The 19,678-nt window shown below is 45.5% G+C and overlaps 1 protein-coding gene across 1 annotated transcript in view; it reads right to left on the minus strand.

The window, feature by feature from the left end:
- Window positions 1-18,135, minus strand: part of Socs5 (suppressor of cytokine signaling 5) — a 40,829-nt gene extending 22,694 nt beyond the window's left edge. The window contains exon 1 of the mRNA XM_059252919.1: window positions 17,754-18,135. The gene's annotated coding sequence lies outside the window, so the exon portion shown is untranslated. The remainder of the gene's footprint in view (window positions 1-17,753) is intronic.
- Window positions 18,136-19,678: the final 1,543 nt, after the last annotated feature.

Genomic DNA, 19,678 nt, shown 5'->3' on the forward strand with positions numbered 1-19,678 from the left:
TGGTCATAGGGCAACTTCTGGCAACTGGTTCTCTTTTTCCCCAAACGTGGATTCCCGGCTTGTGCAACAAGCACTTTACTGGCTGAACCACTTAGCTGGCCCACAGACCTACTCAACAGAACAAAACTTACAGAGAGCGGCTGGAGGGACCACTCAGCAGTTGAGAGCACTTGCTGTCCATGCAAGACTAGACTCCTTCCCAGCACCTATTTGGGAGCTCACAAGTGTCTGTAACTCCAGTTCTAGGGGATCCAATGCCTTCTGACCTCCAGGTACCAGGAATACATGTGGTATACACACAAATATGCAGGCAAAACATTTATGTACAAGAAATAAAAATAAATTTAAAATATTTTTAAACTTATAGACAAGGAATACCACTGTGAAGATCTCTGCATTGTTATTGATTATTGTAATTTCATTTTTTCTTTCAAAAATTTCTAAGCATTTGATTCAATGTGTATTAATTTTCAAGTTGGAAAAAAGTGTATTTAAAATTGAACTAGATCTTGGTAAATACCAACCTTACTTCATATTATAAACCCACAGTTATATGTAAAATGAAAAATAACTAAAAGAAGCATTTAAAAAAAACTTCCAAGAAAAGGTGGGACAAGTGAGTTAAGGAGAGAGACAAGGGTAGGAGGCACAGGACAGTTAACGGAAAATTAATGAAGATTCCAGTCCCCTCGACATTACCTCAAGTCTCAAACAACCCCGATGGGGCTTAGTGTTGAGTTACAGTGAACTGGCAAAGAGGAAATACGCTTCGCAAGAGTGCCAGTAGCAAAGTGCAGTCCCTTGTATCCAGACATGCTGCTACTGAGAGAAGAAACAACAGAAAAAGACGTGATGCCGCGTAACACCGACCACCAGGACAGCCCACGGCTAAGACGCCAAGTCCAAGACACTGTCCAATAAAACAAGAAGAGTTCTCCTGGACACTTTATCTGTATCTGTGTCTCTAAGATGCTACTCTGTTCTCAACAACATGGCTTTTGTCCCCATTCTACACATCGCTAGCTATGTGAAGAAATCAGAATTCCACTCCTTTATTTACACGTAGGGAAGAAAACCTTAGTTTTCTGGGTATGATGAATTTCATTTAATAAAATTCACCTAGCTCCTTAAGTTAATAGGACACCCCTCCTCGGCCATGTGTGTACCTATTTGTGTATGTGTGTGCGCGTGGCGACCAGACACCGGCACCAGGTGTCTTCCTGTCTTACCTTTTCAAAGGTCTCTCACTGAACCTGGAGCTCAACGACTCAGACTGACAGCCAGCAAGCCTTGGGGATCCTCCTGCCCCTGCGTTCCCAGTGCCCGGGTCACAGGTGCACGGTCCTACACCGTTGTTTTTTTTTTTTTTTAACTATGGGTGGTAGGCATTCAGACTCAGGTCTTCACGCCTGTACCACAAATCACTTACTCAATTTACTGACTGAGCAATCTACCCAGTCCCCCAAAGGAAAATTTAGGAGTTTTTACGTATGTCTCCCTGTCCCCCAGTGAAACCATGTGCTCTTACATTCACAGTGTAAGCGTTTTCTCGGCTAATTCTTACCTCCCTGAGTAAGCTGGATGGGTATGGGAAATGCACTGCTGGGTCACACTTACAATTATTTTATCAGTCTACCAGCAACATCAAAGTCAGTTCCAATATGGCTGCTCTTCAATGCACATCAAGTTCACAGTATCTAAATTAACAATTCTCCAAAGTGGGATGCCACCGCCTCGTTTTCACTGAATTCTGTTAAAAAAAAAATCCTTAGGAGAATTTTATTTTCCCTCCACTCAACACCATTTATATGACCTCATTCAACAGATACTTCCCTCCAGTATCTGTCTCTCAAACGTATCTTTCTCCTCCACTTTCCTAGACCTCTCTGCCACTGAGGGGCTGCTGGTCTCCAGCCTCTCCTGACGCAGACTCGCCCCTCTGAGAACAGTCAACAGATGCAGCACCTGGAGCCCAATATTCACTTACTGCCATCGACGATGCTCACTTCACAAAACCCAACTTCTTATTCTGGAGCTCCTCCCCATCTCTGCCCTCCACCATTCCATTTTATTTTCACACCCACATCATGTTCTGCTGTCTCTGTTGATTTGTCAAAAAGAATTTACATTTAATACCACAATTCATTCTTGTCTTTTCAGAGAATTTCAGGGACATCAAAATCATCTCCACAGAAAAAACATTCCAAAGAGGAAGGACACTCTTACATTCTTTTTAGTAACCGCAAACACCTAGGTGAGGTGTAGAAATGTATACCCAAGTTTTAAATGGAAAACACAAAAAGGGCTTCCGTGCCAAGGGCTTTGGCTCTGGCTGTGGCTCAGGCTCCTGAACTGTAACTCATATCTGTGGGTTGGATACTGAGCTGTAACGCAATTCTGTCAAACTGACCGACGGGAAGCCTCTACCGTATGCATCTGAGCTGAACAGTCCAGTGTTGGAAGCTGGACCAGACTGGCTAGTAAGAGAAAATGATTGCTCTTCTGCACTACATACCTACTAAAAAGAGGACCTGAACCAGAATTTTCTAGGCATAAGGCAAACCACTGACAATCAAATTTCCAGTAATTACTGTCAATAATCTTCCATCTGAAAGCAAAGGAATTAAGTTAATTTAATTTTCTTACCTGCCGGAAAAAAATTATTCTCTTTAACGCCAGAGAAATTTCTATAAAAGCACACCCGTTAAGCTACAGCTGCCGTTTTTCCTTCTGGTGTCTACTCATGGTAAACACTGCACTTCAGTGAACAGGAACACACAGACTGCATCCTGTACCGTCATGACCTTGAGATGGAACCTGTCTTCCTGTGACATGCCCTGCTGGACTCCCCCATTCCACCCTGTACTCACCTTTCAGAGGGGACCCTGGGTAGCTGTCATCACAATTTCAACTCTACCTTCCTTTATACTTCAGAAATTGTTACTGGGAGACACAGTAGAAACTTCTAGCAAGGGAAGTTCTTAACGCACATGATGGCTTTATCTCCACCGCCCTTACCTTCACTGTACTTTAAATGTTTCCTTTTGAAAAGTATCCTAAGGAGATGGTTTATGGTTGGAGGGAACAAAGATTCTTGACAAATACTAACAGAGTGATCTCTCAGAGAAAAATCACCTATGCAAAGTAGTGTCACAGGTCTTCACTCTAGGAGATATTCACCAAAATCAAGCACTATTAGCACTCTATAACATAGACAGTTGCCAGCAATGTCTGTAATTAAAGTGAGAACAGCTTTAAGCCTCAGGCTGAACCTTCTAAGTGGAAGAAAACCACCTTCTTTTAAAAGTGAACAATTTCATGTGTGTAAACAGTGTGTCTTGATCACACCCATCTCCCAACTCCCCACCTCCACTTGCCCTGGACACCTGACACATCCTTCAGAAAACAAATCCTCTTAACAATTCCTGACTAGCAGCCAATGCAAAGCAGGCCACTCATCACTTTAACTACTTTATTTAGCTCTTACAACAATCGTAGGAGATAAGAGGCCTAATGATGCAGGCCTATAGTCGTAGCTACTTGGGAAGCTAAGGCAGGAAGATCACAAGTTCAAGGCCTGCCTGGGCAATAGAACGAGTTCAAGGCCAACCTAGGCAATTAAGTGAGAGCCTGTCTCAAAGTAAAATAAGGGCTGGGAATAGCCCATGGTAACGCACCTTGTCCCAAGGAGACACATTTAATCCCAGGACCATAAAACCAAATGAAAATCTACACAGCAGCTGGTTATTATCAGTGTTTTGAAGAGAAAATTGAGGCTCAAGATACTAAACGGTGTGCCTACAATACAGCCCTTCACAAGTCTACCAATAAATATAGGAAAACGAGCCACTGTCTCCAACCTTGAGGACAAGAACAAGCTGTGACGGCTGGCGGACCCAGATCATAATAGAGGTGTAGGCCAATAGACCATTATGCTTTGATATTGTCTAATCTTAATAAAGATGTAAAAATAAACTGTCTCCTATATTAGTCTTCTCTAAGTTTGCTTAAACCAAAGATCTATTTCCCCAGGCACAGTGAGTTTCTGGATCTGCAACTGCTAAAGAGACTACATTCGAGACACTCACACTAAAGTCATCTCTGAATGAGTAGATAAATGGTGCCACCCTAGAGTCTACTACTGTTCATCAACTACATTCTTGTATCTCTCAATCTGAGTCACTAAAGGGACTTTGTGAAGAATTTCCAGGTCCATATGCCTAAGATGCTGGGGACAGTCTCAGTATCACCTACTTAGGACTAACAAGCAAACTGCAGCTCAGTGGGAAGGGCTTGCCTGGCCCAGTGTGGAGGGCCCTAGACAAAATCTCCAGCACCAGAAACAAAATAGAGAAACCGAAAGGAAAATTAGGGAGGCCTATGCAGGATGAATCCAAGTCCAAGATCAGCCTGGGCTTTGATAATCACCAAAGGAAAAGATGAGATGAACTACACTCCATTTCCAGGTACTGGGGTTAAAAGGGACTGGCTAGACCTCCTGTATGACAAGCATAAGTCAGGCCCTAGAGATAGCCCCAGTTTATGACGGCTCAATTTAGGATTTTCTGACTTTACAAAGTCAAAAGATGGTTTCCATTCAGCAGAATCTATACTTGAAAGTCTTGTCTTTTCTCAGGTTTAGCTACACACAGGGATATTCTTCCCATGTCAAAAGTGAAGACAAAAGATCTGGCCTGCTAATTATGAGTTCTAGAAGTGTCTTCCTGCTAGAAACAATAACAAAGAACACGTTTGAGACTAGGAAACAGGTGATAGGAAACAATCCCCGAGAGGAGGAAAATGAGTCAGATTCTTAGGAAAATGCTTAGGGCTGCATCAGCTGACTGCCTGGAATCTCAATACAGGAGGGAACCCGACGGCCAGTCTGCCTGACCTGAGGCGCCAAGGCTCAAGGGTTTGTGGTACCCGGGCAGAGCACGCAGGGCAGACAACAAGAGAAGACTGTGAGAAGAGTGGAGAAACAGGGATTTGAAAGTAAAAATACTACAAATTTCTTGAAAATACTTCCACAGAAAAGTACACAGTACTGCTCAAGAACTCAAGGAACCAAATCAACAGAGATATACAGCATTGCTGCAGAGGACCCAGAAAACTCTAACATAAAAGAAAATACTAATAAAATGAAAGACACCATCAGGAACAAGCAAGCCACAGACTGAGAGAAAAGGCTAAAATTTAGTAAATAGACAATGGGCTGTTTTGAACAAAGGAAAATATGTTCACAATAGCGTACTCAATTATCAATAATTGCCACAGAAGAGAAGTTCACAGCACAATGAGCCCCCTCCCCTCATCACCAGATCACAGCGGCGAGGGGACGATGCACAAACTCTCAGACTGTGAATGAGCGGGTGTGTCAGTCAGTTTTATGTCCCTGTAACAACTTACCCAGGAAAAACACCTTAGGCAGTGGTTCTCAACTTGTGGATCGCGACCCCTTAAGATCACCGGAACACACAGATACCTACATTACGACTCATAATGGTAGCAAAATTACAGTTAGGAAGTAGAACAAAATAGTTCTATGGTTGGGGGTCCCCACAATAAGAAACTGTATGGAAAGGTTGAGAAGCACTGCCTTAAGGAGATACATTTATTTTAGATCAGTCTCATCCCACCATGGCCAGGAGGACGTGGCTAATGTCATCAGAAGCCACATGGCGGAGAGAAATGTCTGCACCTGGTAGTGCCCCCCACATTCAGGGTGGGGCAACCTTAAACAGTTCCCGGAAGATGAGTCTTCTAATCTAATGTCCGGGGTCTGTCTTGATCCAATCAGGCTGACAGGAAGCTAACCATCACAGGCTGTAAAGTGGGAAATCCACCTCAGAAACTATTTCCAGCAATTCCACTTGTAGGTATGCCCTGAGTGAAAGGAGAACTCGGCCCATCCACTGTTCATTGCTGCTTTACTCACAACAGTCCAAAGCTGGGAACGACCCTGTCCACAACAAACCACATGTAATTCGAGCTTGCAGCTGAAAAGAAATACAAAAAAATGACCCTCACTGTAACGCAGGAAAACCTCAAAACCTCGCCCTGATCAAAAGTACAAGAGGATGCGCTCTGCACTACTTCTTTCACACAGTTCTATGACCGACGACAGAAGTAGTCTTCTTTTTGGATGTACACGCGGCGTGCCCGTATGAGCACCTGGGCATGGGTGTCACGTGTGAAGTCAGGCATTGACCAGGCATCATCCTCTACTGCGCTTCACCTGTTTTTGAGTCACGGTCTGTTGCTGGACCTGAAGCTTGCCCTTCCGTCTAGACTGGCTGGTCATCAAGCCCCTGGGACCTACTGTGGGGTTACAGACACATGCAGTCACACCTGGCTCTCACATAGATGCTAGGGACCCAAATTCAGGTCCTCATACTTGTTCAGCAAGATCTTTATACCAAGCTACCCTACACAGCTTTCCAAATCATCTTATAGTGGGATCAAAAAATCAGAACATTGATTGCAGGTATGGAAAAAAGAGAACACAAGATTGAAGGAGCACAGGGATCCTTTTGGACTGGTGCAAATTGTGAATTATATGATCTATCAATCATCAAAAGTACAGAACTGGAGGTTATGCCAGGGTGGGAGGTGGAGGCAGGGGACCAAAGCCAGGCCGGCACATGAGACAGGTAAGAAATAAAGAGGGAGGTGGAGGCGGGGACCAAAGCCAGGCCGGCACATGAGACAGGTAAGAAATAAAGAGGGAGGTGGAGGCGGGGACCAAAGCCAGGCCGGCACATGAGACAGGTAAGAAATAAAGAGGGAGGTGGAGGCGGGGACCAAAGCCAGGCCGGCACATGAGACAGGTAAGAAGTAAAGAGGGAGGTACACTTGGCGTGTTTGTATTTACTGCATGTATATCAGTCTCTGGTTCTTATGTGTTTAAAGGACAACAACGACCCGAAGCTGTGATTCTTACTGCCTGCCCACCCTGTAGAACGGTCCTTTGCAAACTCTGAACCGAAGGCCATGCGTACCAGAGTCACTTAACTTACCAAACCAGAATTTTGAAACCCGTGACGCTCTCAAGTCCAGGACTTCTAAGAATCACTGTTACAGAGGTCCATCATAACAAAAGGAAGAAGACACGCGGGACTTAGATTGTACATAGTAATTGGTGCCGTCTAGACTACGAACAGGCATCACAAACAGAATAAACATATCTGCTATTTTAGTGATAAACTGCTGTTATTACGTTATCATCTCTGCTCATGTTCAGTTTTCTACTAAACTGCTCCTGGGAGTCCCAACTGCAAAGTTTAGTTTTCAGTCACTGACCTAGTCTAGTTTCTTACTAACCCCAATTCGAACTGCTTTAGTTTGGATTAGAATGCTCTCCAGTCAGGAACATCGCAGGAAAACCCACAGAAACCACTAGCCTGGCTCATGGGAACCAACTACCAGGGAGCCTGCATGGGACAGACCTAGGCCCTCTGCATACATGGGACAGCTGTGTAGCCTGGTCCACATGTGGGACTCCGGGTACTTCAACTGGCTCCTGGGAACCTAATCCTCATGCTGGAGTGCCTTGCCCAGCCTGAATCCAGGGGTAGGGGCTTGGTTTTAGGGCAGCTTGATATACCATGCTTTGCTGAAGCCCAGGCCATGGAGGCCTGCCCCTTTCTGAGTGAATATGGAGGAGGGGTAGGCTGGGGGGAGGACAGGGAAGAGGGGGAGGGGGTGGGATGCTGCAGTCTTGGGATGTGTTAAAAAAAAAAAGTACCCCAAAGGCCCAGTGTTAAAGGTGGCATTATTAGGAGGTGGCATTAGACACTTCAGAAGTGGCTCTAGGGGAAGGTCCTTAGGTCACCAAGGGCATGCCCTCAAAGGGGATTATGAGATTCTGGTCTCTCTCTTTTTTGCTTTCTGGTCAAAAGACAGACAGGCTGTTTCACTCGGCCACTCACTTCACCACGATGTGTTCCATCACTACGAGCTCAAGGCAATGGGCCCACCAATCCCAGACTGGACTTTCCAGCACCGAGGCAGACAAGCCTTCCGTCTTTCTAACCAAGTAATTTAGGTGCTGTGTCACAGTGACAGGAGACCGTCTGCAATCCCCGAATCCTCCGGCTCCTGCACTTTCCTCCTTAGTGCTCTTTCTTGGCCCATGTCCCCTCCTTCCCAGTGTCTTTCCTTCCGCTCCACAGTCTTGTCTACTTCCTTCCAAGCCAAACCCAAGTTCCTCTTTTCCACCAAACTCAATCACCACCGGATTCTTCGCACATTCCTCTCAGGGCCGGAAGACCTCGCTTCTAACAGATGTGCTTACTTTCCTGAAAGCGGGCATCTCAACCTTACTGTTCCCCTACGTGGAGAACCATCCACTGAGGGAGAGCTGCGAACTTCCAGCACTCTTCCAGCCTTCCTCTCAGGGCCTTACACACTGACGGCTGGAGGGTCAGGGAGAAAGAGAAACATGGTGGCTCAGGGATACTCTGTACTAGACTTGAAAAAAGCCTTCCCGCTTCATGTCTGTTCAGAGGACCCCACAGCCCAAGGCAACAAAGATTCTCAAAGGGAGCAGATTCTCGGCCAGTGGCACACACCTTTAACCCCAGCACTTGGGAGACAGAAGCAGGAGGATCCCTGGGAGTTTGAGGCCAGGCTGGTCTGCACAGTGAGTTCCAGGACAGCCAGGGCTACAGCGAGTAAGTTTTGGGTGGCAGGATCAGGCAAGTATTTTTTCAATGTTTATACTTCTGTTTTCATGACTTTCTACTCTGAACGTACTATCATTTAGAAACTATGGTTATCTGCATACTTCATGATTTTTAACAACAAACTATATGCCGCCTCCCAGCTGTGTATGTCCCACGGTCAGGCTCTTGATCTAGACCTGTATTTGAACTGACATCTTTAACTGTGTACATGCAAACTCAACATTGCCCTCTCTGGAGTTCATATATGAACTCTACTGCCAAGCCTGCCTATCCTCAACTTTTACCACCTGTAGGACCAACCCAAGGCCTGAGACTGAACCCAGCTGTCCTTTCCAGTCTACCACAAATTCCTTGATTCCCACTATCAGACTCCGCCTTATTTAAATGGCATCCTGGATTGTGATCTCCCAGGGAGAAGTCAGAGGGGAATGCCTCACTCGCTTGCTCACTCATCTTGTCATATGAAATAAGTACTTAGAGTAAGGTCTCCAGGCTTCTTCCCTCCAGAATATTCTATTCATTAGCTCTATGGCCATTTTTCTAAAATGCCAACCAGTGCTACTCTCCTATGTATATAGCCAAATAAAAATTCAAACCACTCTAACCTGGCACCTGGGACTCTTCTTCATTTGTTCCCACTCTACCTTGGATCTAGTCTATTCTTCATTTTTCTTTTATACTCAAACTTTACCCTCCCCTTAGGTACACTATGCCCTTTCATTTTTAATAATACAGATTAGACAGTAACCCAACCCAGCTTATTTTATGAGCTCCCTTATACTATTAAAGCCATTAGCTAACCTTGTGTAGAAATGAGTGAAGAAACAATCAGACAATATAGCCAACTCTCAATTAGTTATTTTCACATCCGTATCAACACTATCTGCATAAACTAAAAAGAAAGATGCTTCAACTATAGGCTGAGTTCTTCCTTATAGGAACAGCAAACTCTGTTACAATTGGTAACTTATTGATTTGTGATTTTCAATGAGCACTTAATTTAACTCTGTTCACATCTGTCTCCTGCTGGACTGGGGTTTTGTTTGTTTTTGTTTTTTCGTGACAGGGTTTCTCTGTGTAGCTCTGGCTGTCCTGGAACTCACTCTGTAGACCAGACTGGCCTCGAACTCAAGAGCTCTACCTGCCTCTGGCTCCGGAGTGCCGGGACTGTAGTCTTTGCTCCCCCCGCCCCCCAGTGTGTCTTCTACGTTGGTTTCTCCTGCCTGTCTTCCCTCACAAGAGTGTTTCTTTATCCACCACTCTCACGTACACGACACTTAAAAGTTACACACGACTTTCCCAGACACTCACTTGCTCACTGTAAAGTCACTTCCACGTGTAACAGTACAAATGTGCATATATAAAAAACCATGTACAGGGGCTGGAGAGATGGCTCAGGCATTAAGAGCATTGACTGCTCTTCCAGAGGACCTGGGTTCAATTCCCAGCACCTACATGACAGCTCATAACTCTATAACTCCAAGATCTGACACCTTCACACAGGCAAAACATCAATGCAAATGAAATAAAAATGAATAAATTATATTGAAAACCATGTATAGTGAAAGCTGTCCTGGTGCTTTCTTGTGTTCTGTCTCAGCGTTGAGACCATTATGAGGCTCAATGATTCACCTAACTTGCTGCAACCCCCACCCCCACCCCTGCGTTGATCCACCTGCTCTGCTCAAGCCTTCCTTTAGTCCAGGCCAACTTCGGCCCGACCCAATTCGACCCTAAGGTTTGTCCCTCACTACTCCCTACTCCAGTGAGCCACATCATGGACACCTACCTTGGTGCCTTTCCTACTAAACAACATTTTCCTTGCTAAAGACCATTCATGATTCAGAATTAAAGTCAACCAAAGAAATATTGTACAAGTAGCCAAAACCAACCTACCAATTTCAAAGGGCAAAACTACACAGCAAAACATCCCTAGTTTTTCTTAAAAAGGTGTTTTCTTTTTAAAAACATTTTTACATTTAATTTTTTAAATTTTATGTGCATTTTTTTATTTATGTGTTTGCCTGCATGTCTGTCTGTCTCTGTACTATGTGTGTCCCTGGTGCTCATGGAAGCCAGGAGAAGGCATCAGATTCCCTATGATTGGAGTTATAAATGGTTTATGATCTGTCATGTGTGTGCTGGAAATCAAACCTGTGTCCTCTGGAAGAGCAGTCAGTGAGCTTAACCACTGGGTCATCTCTCCACCCCACTTTTCCTTCTGTTCAAAGTTTTACTAAGGCTATGTAGCAGTCAGGCTGGAGTCAAATTTGTGATGCTCCTGTCTCAGCCTCTGAAATGTTAGGATTATAGGCCTGTTCTACCAAGCTCCTAAAACTCCAAAAGAAGGGAGTTGGAGGCCAAAAGATCTCTTAAGTTCAAGGCAACACTAGGCTACATAGAGTCAGGACAACCTGAAGCTAGAGACACACACACACACACACACACACACACACACACAGTCAGGACAACCTGAAGCTAGAGTCACACACACACACACACACACACACACACACGAGTCACACACACACTAGAGTCACACACACACACACACACACACACACACACACAAGAGAGAGAGAGAGAGAGGGGGGGGGGGAGAGGGAGAGGGAGGAGGGGGGAGGGAGAGAGAATATAATTTAAACACGGTCTACAAATCCTTTCAAAGTATTTATATACACTCCTTAGGCAAGGAGTTAAAAGTACTTCATAAGCCCTAAATGAAACTATTAAGAGATGTTTTTAATATCCTGAGATACGTGCAGGATTAGTGATCAAAAGGCTAGAGCCCTGGTCCCAAATCCACCACATAATAGCTGTCTTGGGAAAGTCACTCCGTGTCCTTGAGTCAGTTCATCTGGATAAACTGGATAATGCCACCTACCTTTCGGACTTGGTAGCAAATGAAAGAACGGCTGTAAAATACCAGGTCAAAAATGGGAACCTTTTGATAATTCCTGTTATATACAAAACCACTTTTGTTTGCAGAACCATGCCCAACAACTCTCCATATATTCTTGGACTTTCTGGCCCAACAGCAGCTGTAATAAATGCCTTCAAGGAAGCCATCGATGCAACTTCTGGATCCCCTTCCTGGGTCACAAGTCAGGTCCTATGAATAGAATTTGGAGTATCTTCCTGCAAATGTATTATCTCCATGCTACATGAGCTACAAGCTCATCTAGGGATGTTCCTGAAACTTCTCCTTGCTGGCTTGGCTTAACTACCTGGAACAGCACATGGCATCAGCTACAAATCTGGCAACTTCCACTACAGTCTTTTAAATTACTAAAAAAAAAAAAAGTAAAATCAAGCTGGTCCTTGTACTGATCAAAATGAAGGGTAAGAGTTAGACTGCAGTCTCATGTAAACATGAGATGTCCTATTTAATGTTTAGATAGCCTTTAGATCTAAAACAATCAAAGATCAGTTTCCCAGGGGATCAGTTCCCAGGATCCCCCATACAGAATGCAAAATAGCATAATATTTGCATATAATCTATATACATCCTCCCATCCCGCCCCCTCCCCTTTTTTTTAAAGGCAGGGTTTCTTATGGCTTGGGCTGGCTTTGACCTCCATACAGCTGAGGATGACCTTGAACTTGCTATCCTTACTTCTGCCAGGTTTATAGAGGTACTGCTGCACCCTGTTCATGCAGTGTTGGGGATCCAGTACTTTGTGTGCATGCTAAGCAAGCACTCTGCAAACTGAGCTCCATTCCCAGCTGCTCTGTAATACTAATACAGGTAAAAGCAATGTGACTAGTTGTTACACTGTATTGTTAGAAAGGAAATGACAGGAAGAACAGCCCATACATATTCACTACAGATACACTTTCTCCCGCTCCGTAATATTTTCAACTCAAGCTTGATGTACAGGTGAAGAACCCGGGGCTTAGAAGGGCAAACTACGGGCCACAAGACAGTGGGCAGAGAAGGGCCAAGTGATTGATGTTTACATAGTGCCCTAAAGAACAGCAACAGAGGGTTGGGGAGGAGGTGGAACAAGCCCTGGGAGGCTGCCGCAGAGCAAGGCAGTTAATAACAGGTTGTGTTGTTAGGAAGGTGCTCAATAGGTGATGCCCTGTGGCAATCTGTCTGAGTGAGGTGTAGTCCTCTAATCTCTCTTCCTGATGAGATCTTTCCTAGATCCTCCTCTAAGGAGATAAGGGAGGCTCGGAGAAGGCTCGCCTGCATCACTGTTTACTAGTGTAGACTTCTTTTATAGACGGAAATTTCTTCTACAAAAAGACAGCTCCTTAAAACTATTCCAGTGTCGACAGTTTTTCTAAATATGCCAAAGAATTATATTTTAGGGTGGCATATTTTGGTTCTCCACAGTGTTAAAACGCATATATGATCATGTGGAAATGGAACAGTGTCATTATGGTCTCTTTCAAATCAATTATTTCAATTGTTCACCTACACATCAAGGCAGGCAACTAATTTTCCTTTAAACTACCCAAGTAAAATTTACCCAGTATCAACACAAGCCAACAATTCAGCCTAATTACCCTTCCAATTAGTCTGCTCTAACCAGATGCAAAAGCCCCTTTCTCCTTAAAAATAAGATAGGTGGCCAGTGCAGATGAAGAATTTGTTATGTTGCATATCTTGCATTCTCTAACATCTACATTGAGGCTAAGAAGGCATTGTGTTCTACTCAGCCCATGCACCCTGAATGACAGACAATTCTCAATGTCACACAGTTTTTAATATTTGCTAACATATATTCTCTCCAATCTAACGGGAAAACAACCTAATGCCTCTTATACCTCAATGACAGTGTATGTGAATATGTAATAGACCCAAAGAAAACCTGTTTTGTTTCTACAGATTCCCAAAATATGACATGAATCCAATAAGTGTCCTTTTAGACTGTGATAACATCATTATGTCTACAATAATCACAAGATTAGAAGTTGGTCAATTTTCAAACATTAAAATTCTATCAAAGTGAAAGACAACTATAACCCTAGAAACATTTGATGGTTCCAGGTGACTCTCAGGTGACTTCAGTGATCCTGGGCCTGCTGATGATAGATAATAAATGTCACCATCTGGAACATGTTAAACCACATGGTCATATACTAGTGGGGCCTGAGACACAGCAAAGTAAAAGAACTCTACATCTTAAAGTTGGAATTACACAAATTTATCACTAAAACCTAGCGGTTTAATGAGTAAAGCTATAAAGCCAATTCAGTTGATAAGGCCAGAGAGATGGCTCAGCAGTTAACAGCCCTTGTGGTGCCAAGCCTAGAGGCTTGAGTTCGCTTCTCAGGACCTACACAGTAAGAGAGAAGTGACTCCTACAGTTGTCCTCTAATCCCATGCCTGCCATGACATGCACATGCTCACACACAGAAACACAGTAAACAAATAAAATGTTGATGAGGAATTAACTTATAGACAACAGAATTCAATGATTTTTATCATGGTTCCATTAGCACAAAATAGTTGCAATCAATAATGGACCTTATAAACTTGGTTTCCTTATCTAAACTCACTTAGAAAGCTCTAGAACTCAGTATTTTCTTCAGAATACCTGCAAAGCAGCATCGACACCTTTTTGTTCCAGAATAATGAACTGGAATGAGGGTTTCTTGGAGACGCTGGAGAATGGGAATTTTCCTCCCAGACCCAATGTTTGGGATTGGAGTCTAATTAATTTAAAAAAAAAATAGCAATAGACAGATAAGCAAGAGGAATAGTGTACACATTTATAACTTGCATGTGTGTGGGCCACACAAAAGATGAGGCTCAAAAGAGGGCCAGAGCTGAGTGTGTAACTCACTAGTGGAGTGTTGGCTTGGCTTACCTGCGACTCTTGATTACCAGTCAGCACTGAGGACTGGAGGTCAGGGGAGTTTATAATTCTGAATGACATAAAAGGACAGGGGCTTGAGAAACGAGGGGTGAAGATAACAGTTATGGGAGGGTGAAATGCAGCCCAGAACAAAGACTGTCTCATACAGATAAAAGTATTTCAAATAAGAGCCTCAGAAGACCTTGTGACATCCTCAGAGTATGTGACACCATGTGGTAATTTGGAAGGAGATGAGTGGATCATTCTCCCCTAGATCCAGCCATGACAGATAAAGGAGCCTTAAGGAAGCCTTAGAACTTCATTTCACTAATAGGCTTTCTTTACAGATAGATACATTTCTCTCACATACAAGGACAGCTTTTCAGAGCTACTCTCTACGTGCCCTGCCAGTCAGAAGAGCCATCTGGAAACGTGCCAAAAGAGCACACTTTGGGATAGCATTATTTAAATGTCCCCCACCATTCAGAGAAACGTACACATTAACTTGATATGCAGATCCAATTAACGTGTAAGGTAAGCCAAGACAGAACAAAAACCATAAGCTTGCCATTCCCACTCAACGTCCATTAAGGCAAATAATTGTTTGTGTATTTACCTAGGATTACCTAAGAATGTATTAACAGCAAGGGGGAAAAAAAAGAGCATACATCCTAATTAAACCTAATGAAACACAGAAAATAATATGTGATATTTAATGTGTTAGGCACAGTTAATCTTCACCAATATGTCATAAGGTAGGTACTTCCTTTTTCCTCTCTCTCTCTTCCTCCCTCCCTCCCGCCATCTTTCTCTCTTTTAGCTAGGATTTTACCATGTAGCTCTGGCTGTCCTTGAACTATGCATCTGTAGCCCTGGCTGGCCCTTCCTAGCGCCTACCCTGTCCCAACCTCCCAATGCTTTGATTATTGATTACTAGTGTACCACACCCAACCAGGGCCGCTTCATGGTAAGTGGCTGGAATACAACTCCTGTCTCTGTTACAACTATAGCATAAATTGTATTTTCACAATTATGTAATTCTACTTCCTTTTAAAGGAATTAAAATCCACTTTAACATAAGAAAAGCCCCACACTTAGAAAATAATTTTCACACAATTCACTTAAAAATACAAAAACCCTTTTGAATTCTAAGTCTCAATTAATTTTAGCACAAAAACAGAACGCTAGCTTAATCTAAGCTGCTCATTTAATATTTTAATCTAGATGACAGTTTTGTCTCTTTGCAATGAGGAAATGATTAGCATTTTCACTAATAATGCAGCACAGTTTTAAATTTTTAATAAAAGCTTATGCAATTTTGCATCATTTCATGTATAAAATAGTCAAAGTTCTCTATCAAAGGACCAATATCACAAATAAGCCAAAATTATTTTCAGTTGGCACTAAAAGGCTCTAGAAATAAACAATATGGATGTGATAAAGTGGGAAAATAACCCAAGACCACTCCAGAGTCAGGCCCACCAATCCTGGTGCTCGATAGCAACTAGCAATTCAGTCCCTTCAAATGCTCTCGGCCTTGGTTTCCTAATCTACAACATAATCATCTCCACCTTCTACTCTTCCAGCTCTAGAAGAAATGACTCATCGGCATCTCCTCTCCCGGCCTCTCGTTCTCATCTTGTGTAAGTTATTACCATTACTTCACAGCCAGTGAATTGTTTCGCTTTAGGCCCACAACAGTAGGAAACAGCCCACTCCAGACAAGGTGAAAAAGGAAATCCTTCCCACTACTGGTCTGCCACAGATGACTCTCAAGGTGAATGATGTAGAAGCCATTATAATGTCAAAAGGTGTTAGGTTTCAATATTTTAAGCTGCTGTTTTGTATGCCAGTACATTCTCCCTCAGGACAAATAGTAAAATTCAAGGACAATAAGGAGAAAAATATGTAATTATTCAAGCACTTAGAAGGCCAATTAAAAACATTAGCACCCTTTTGCAGAAATGTTTGAATTAGCTGGCAAGGTATGCTCCAGAATTTTTTCCCCCTAAATTTTAAGTACTCCCTAATCAAATGAGTTTTCATTTTGTAAACCATAAAGGACTCAACAAATGTGTGAAATGGGTAATACAGATGTGACTTAAAAAAAAAAAAAGACTGAAGAGCAGTCATGCAATTCTTAGCCCCGCTCCTTTCAATGGAATGAAAAAGATAACATCCCCGCAGGACAGCCACGAAGGTGAACTCGACAACAGCCATGGCCTCGCGCTTGTGTGTCTCGCTTCCGTCTCTAAGCCAGTCTCAAAAACGGACTGAATACGAGACAATTAAGATTAAAGTACGCATCTGACCAAGATTCCCAACTGTGAGAACACTCTGATTTTAGCACTGCTTTCTAATACCAGCATCTTTCTTATTTCAATACTTAAAGAAAAGCCATTTTAAACTTCTATAGAACATGTAGTTCAATTTTACACGGCCTTGTAAAGAAGCAGTAAAAAGCAAGTATGACTTAATAGTCTTCTAGCATAAACGTCAGAAAATCACAACTGTACAGTCCAGCCTAACGTTAACTTTGAAAAGCAGCAAGCCTCCAGTGTAGACGCAGAAGCTGCTACAAAGCGTTTAAAGGTGCAGTTTTAAGAATGTCCAGGGAAACTGCTAACTGCCAAAAACCCGTCAAATATACACATACAATTTAAAATAAAGGATCGCCGACAGAGTCCAGCAGCAAGCCACCTTTTGCTTGGAACGCCAAAATGTCAAAACCTCGTGACTGACTTCCCAAACCTTTAAAGTTGAGAAGCAAACCAAGATGTACTTACGCTGTTTCTTAGCATCCTTCTGTCAATGCAACTCCCTCTCCACAAAGTCACTCCGCTTCAGCCACTCGGATGCCCAAACCCCAGCACCAAAGAGCCTTTTATTAAGAGCCCAAGGATTTGAAGCGGGGTCTTCCTCGCGGCCACCTCCGCATCCTGTACTAACCACCCCAGGATAACCCCCCGGAGATGCTCCAGTCTTTTCCCGCATCCACGCTCCCCGGCTCCTTCTTTCATCTCCCGGTAGACCTTTTACCGTCGACCTTGAGGACCCTCAGGTCGGAGCTCCGGAGCTCCAGGTGAACTGGCTGGTACCCTCTTCTCTTGCAGTGGGATGCCCGACGACCTCCCCCCACCCAGTCCCGACCCACCAAGACCCCGATGACGAATGCCCTCCAACCAGCCCCAGACGACCCCTTCTACCCTTTAGGTGCCCTGACTCCAACCGAAAAGCAATGCCTCGGGAAACGTACCGAGAGCCTACTGCGCGCAAGCTCCCACTACGCGCGGTACCGTGCGCAGGGGCTCAATGCCCCGGCTTGTCTTCCTCTTCCCGGTCGATCCATCCCGGCCCAAGGGCCGTGCCGCCTGCGCCGAGGTGCGGAGGCGCCCGCCCGAGGAGGACTGCACCGGGCGCGGGGACCCGGGCAAGGAGAGGCGGCCGCTTGCGGGCGCTGGGCGACCGCGGGGGGACACTCAGCCGCCGGGGGCGCACGGGGCGGCCTCATCCAGGGCACCTGCGGCCAGGCAGGACGAGCCGGGGCAGCGCAGTCAGCGACAGGGCGACCGCTCGCCGAGTCCTCCGTCCTCCCCGGCTCCTGCCCAACCGGCGCAGCCTCGCTTCCTCCGGACGGAGCCCGGGGACCCCCAGCTCGGCCGGATGCCCCCGCCAGCCCCCACCCCTTCCCGGCCGCCTCCCCCTCGTCACCCTCTCCCCTCCCCCCGCCCCCCAACCCCCCACCGGAATGGAAAATACCTCCCGGGGCGGAGGGGGGGGCGGGCGGGGCCACGCCTCTCTGAAGGGCAGCCTACCGTGACCAATGGCAGGCGGGGCTCTGGAGGGGCGGGATTCCCGGCGGCCAATCCAGAGGCGGGTAGGTGAAGGCCCGAGGAGGGAGGCTGGGAACTGGCGCGGGGAGGCCGGCGAGTCAAGGAGGTCCGGCCGCGCGGGTGCGTGCCGTGCGCGGCTGCCATTTTGGAGTCGGGCAGCTGCGACAGCGGCCGGGTTCGGCCGAAAAAGGGAGGAGCCAGTCAGGTGGGAGAGAGGCTGTCACGTGGGCGCGGTGGGCGGGGCCGAGCCGGCTAAGGCTGGGAGGGGAGGGGGCGAGGCCGGCGAGGCTGGGAGGCTGGGCGGGGGTCACGTGGCCGCGGCCGGGGCTGGCGGTGGGCGCGAGGGTGGAAGGTCAACCCGGGGGTGCGGGTGGGAAGGCGCTTTTGTTCGTTTGGGCTCGGTCGGGGGAGACTTGATTGGAAAATGCTGAATGGAGGTTCCGGAGTGCCGGGTGGGAAAATGTGAATGAGTCTCCCCGGCTCCCTGCAGCATGGAGCCATCCGAGTCACTGAATTCCAGTATTCACGGGAAACGGGCACCTCATTGAATTCAGCTCTTCCCATGCAGGCTCTCGGCTGCCACGGAGATGACTCATACACGGGGGGGAGGGGCGTTGTAGCTCCCTCCTCTCGCCTGTACTTTATGTGGATCGCCCCCGCTATGGAAATGGCTGCAAGGACAGACAAGTGTGTCTGGGAGATGGTGATGCCCGCGAGACTCCTCAGCTGGCCTCTTAGAAACTTGGTCACCATTCATAAACTAACCGACCACCTAACTCTTAAACATGCCTAGGATCGCTTTCCAGGGCTCTTCCCGTGGACCTCATTGATTCAAACGCAGTCTGTTCTCCCTGCGAATCTACTGGAAGTGGTCCTCCTTGTATCAGTGACATACATACCGTCAAGTTCAAGGGTCACTTTTTAGTCCTGTTTGTTCGAAACAGTCTCACTATAGCCTCGGCTGCCTGGGAACTCACTGTGTTGCCCAAGCTGTCCACTATTTAGTGGTGTTCGTACCAGCCTGCTCTATATTGGGATTAGTGACCACTTTTAGTCTTTCATGTCTTGCCGTGGAGACTGAAGACTACATCTTTCTTGAAGGCTTTTCTTAGACTCTTTCACCCCCCCCCTTTCTTCACATGGTACACCCTCAGATTGTCCTTTTCAGTTATTTTTAATGTCTGTCTGTCCTTTATTGACTTCCTTGAAAGTCCCAGGGTCTGACCCTCGGCCCTCCTCGCTGGAAGGCACACTTTGGTACTCCGCACTAGTTGTTCTAACCATTCGGATAGAATCAACAGTTGAATGGATGGTCTTGGGGGGTCCAGGTCTGCATACATAAGGGGCT

This window comes from Peromyscus eremicus, unplaced genomic scaffold, assembly GCF_949786415.1.
Source record: "Peromyscus eremicus unplaced genomic scaffold, PerEre_H2_v1 PerEre#2#unplaced_506, whole genome shotgun sequence".
Classification (NCBI taxonomy): domain Eukaryota; kingdom Metazoa; phylum Chordata; class Mammalia; order Rodentia; family Cricetidae; genus Peromyscus; species Peromyscus eremicus.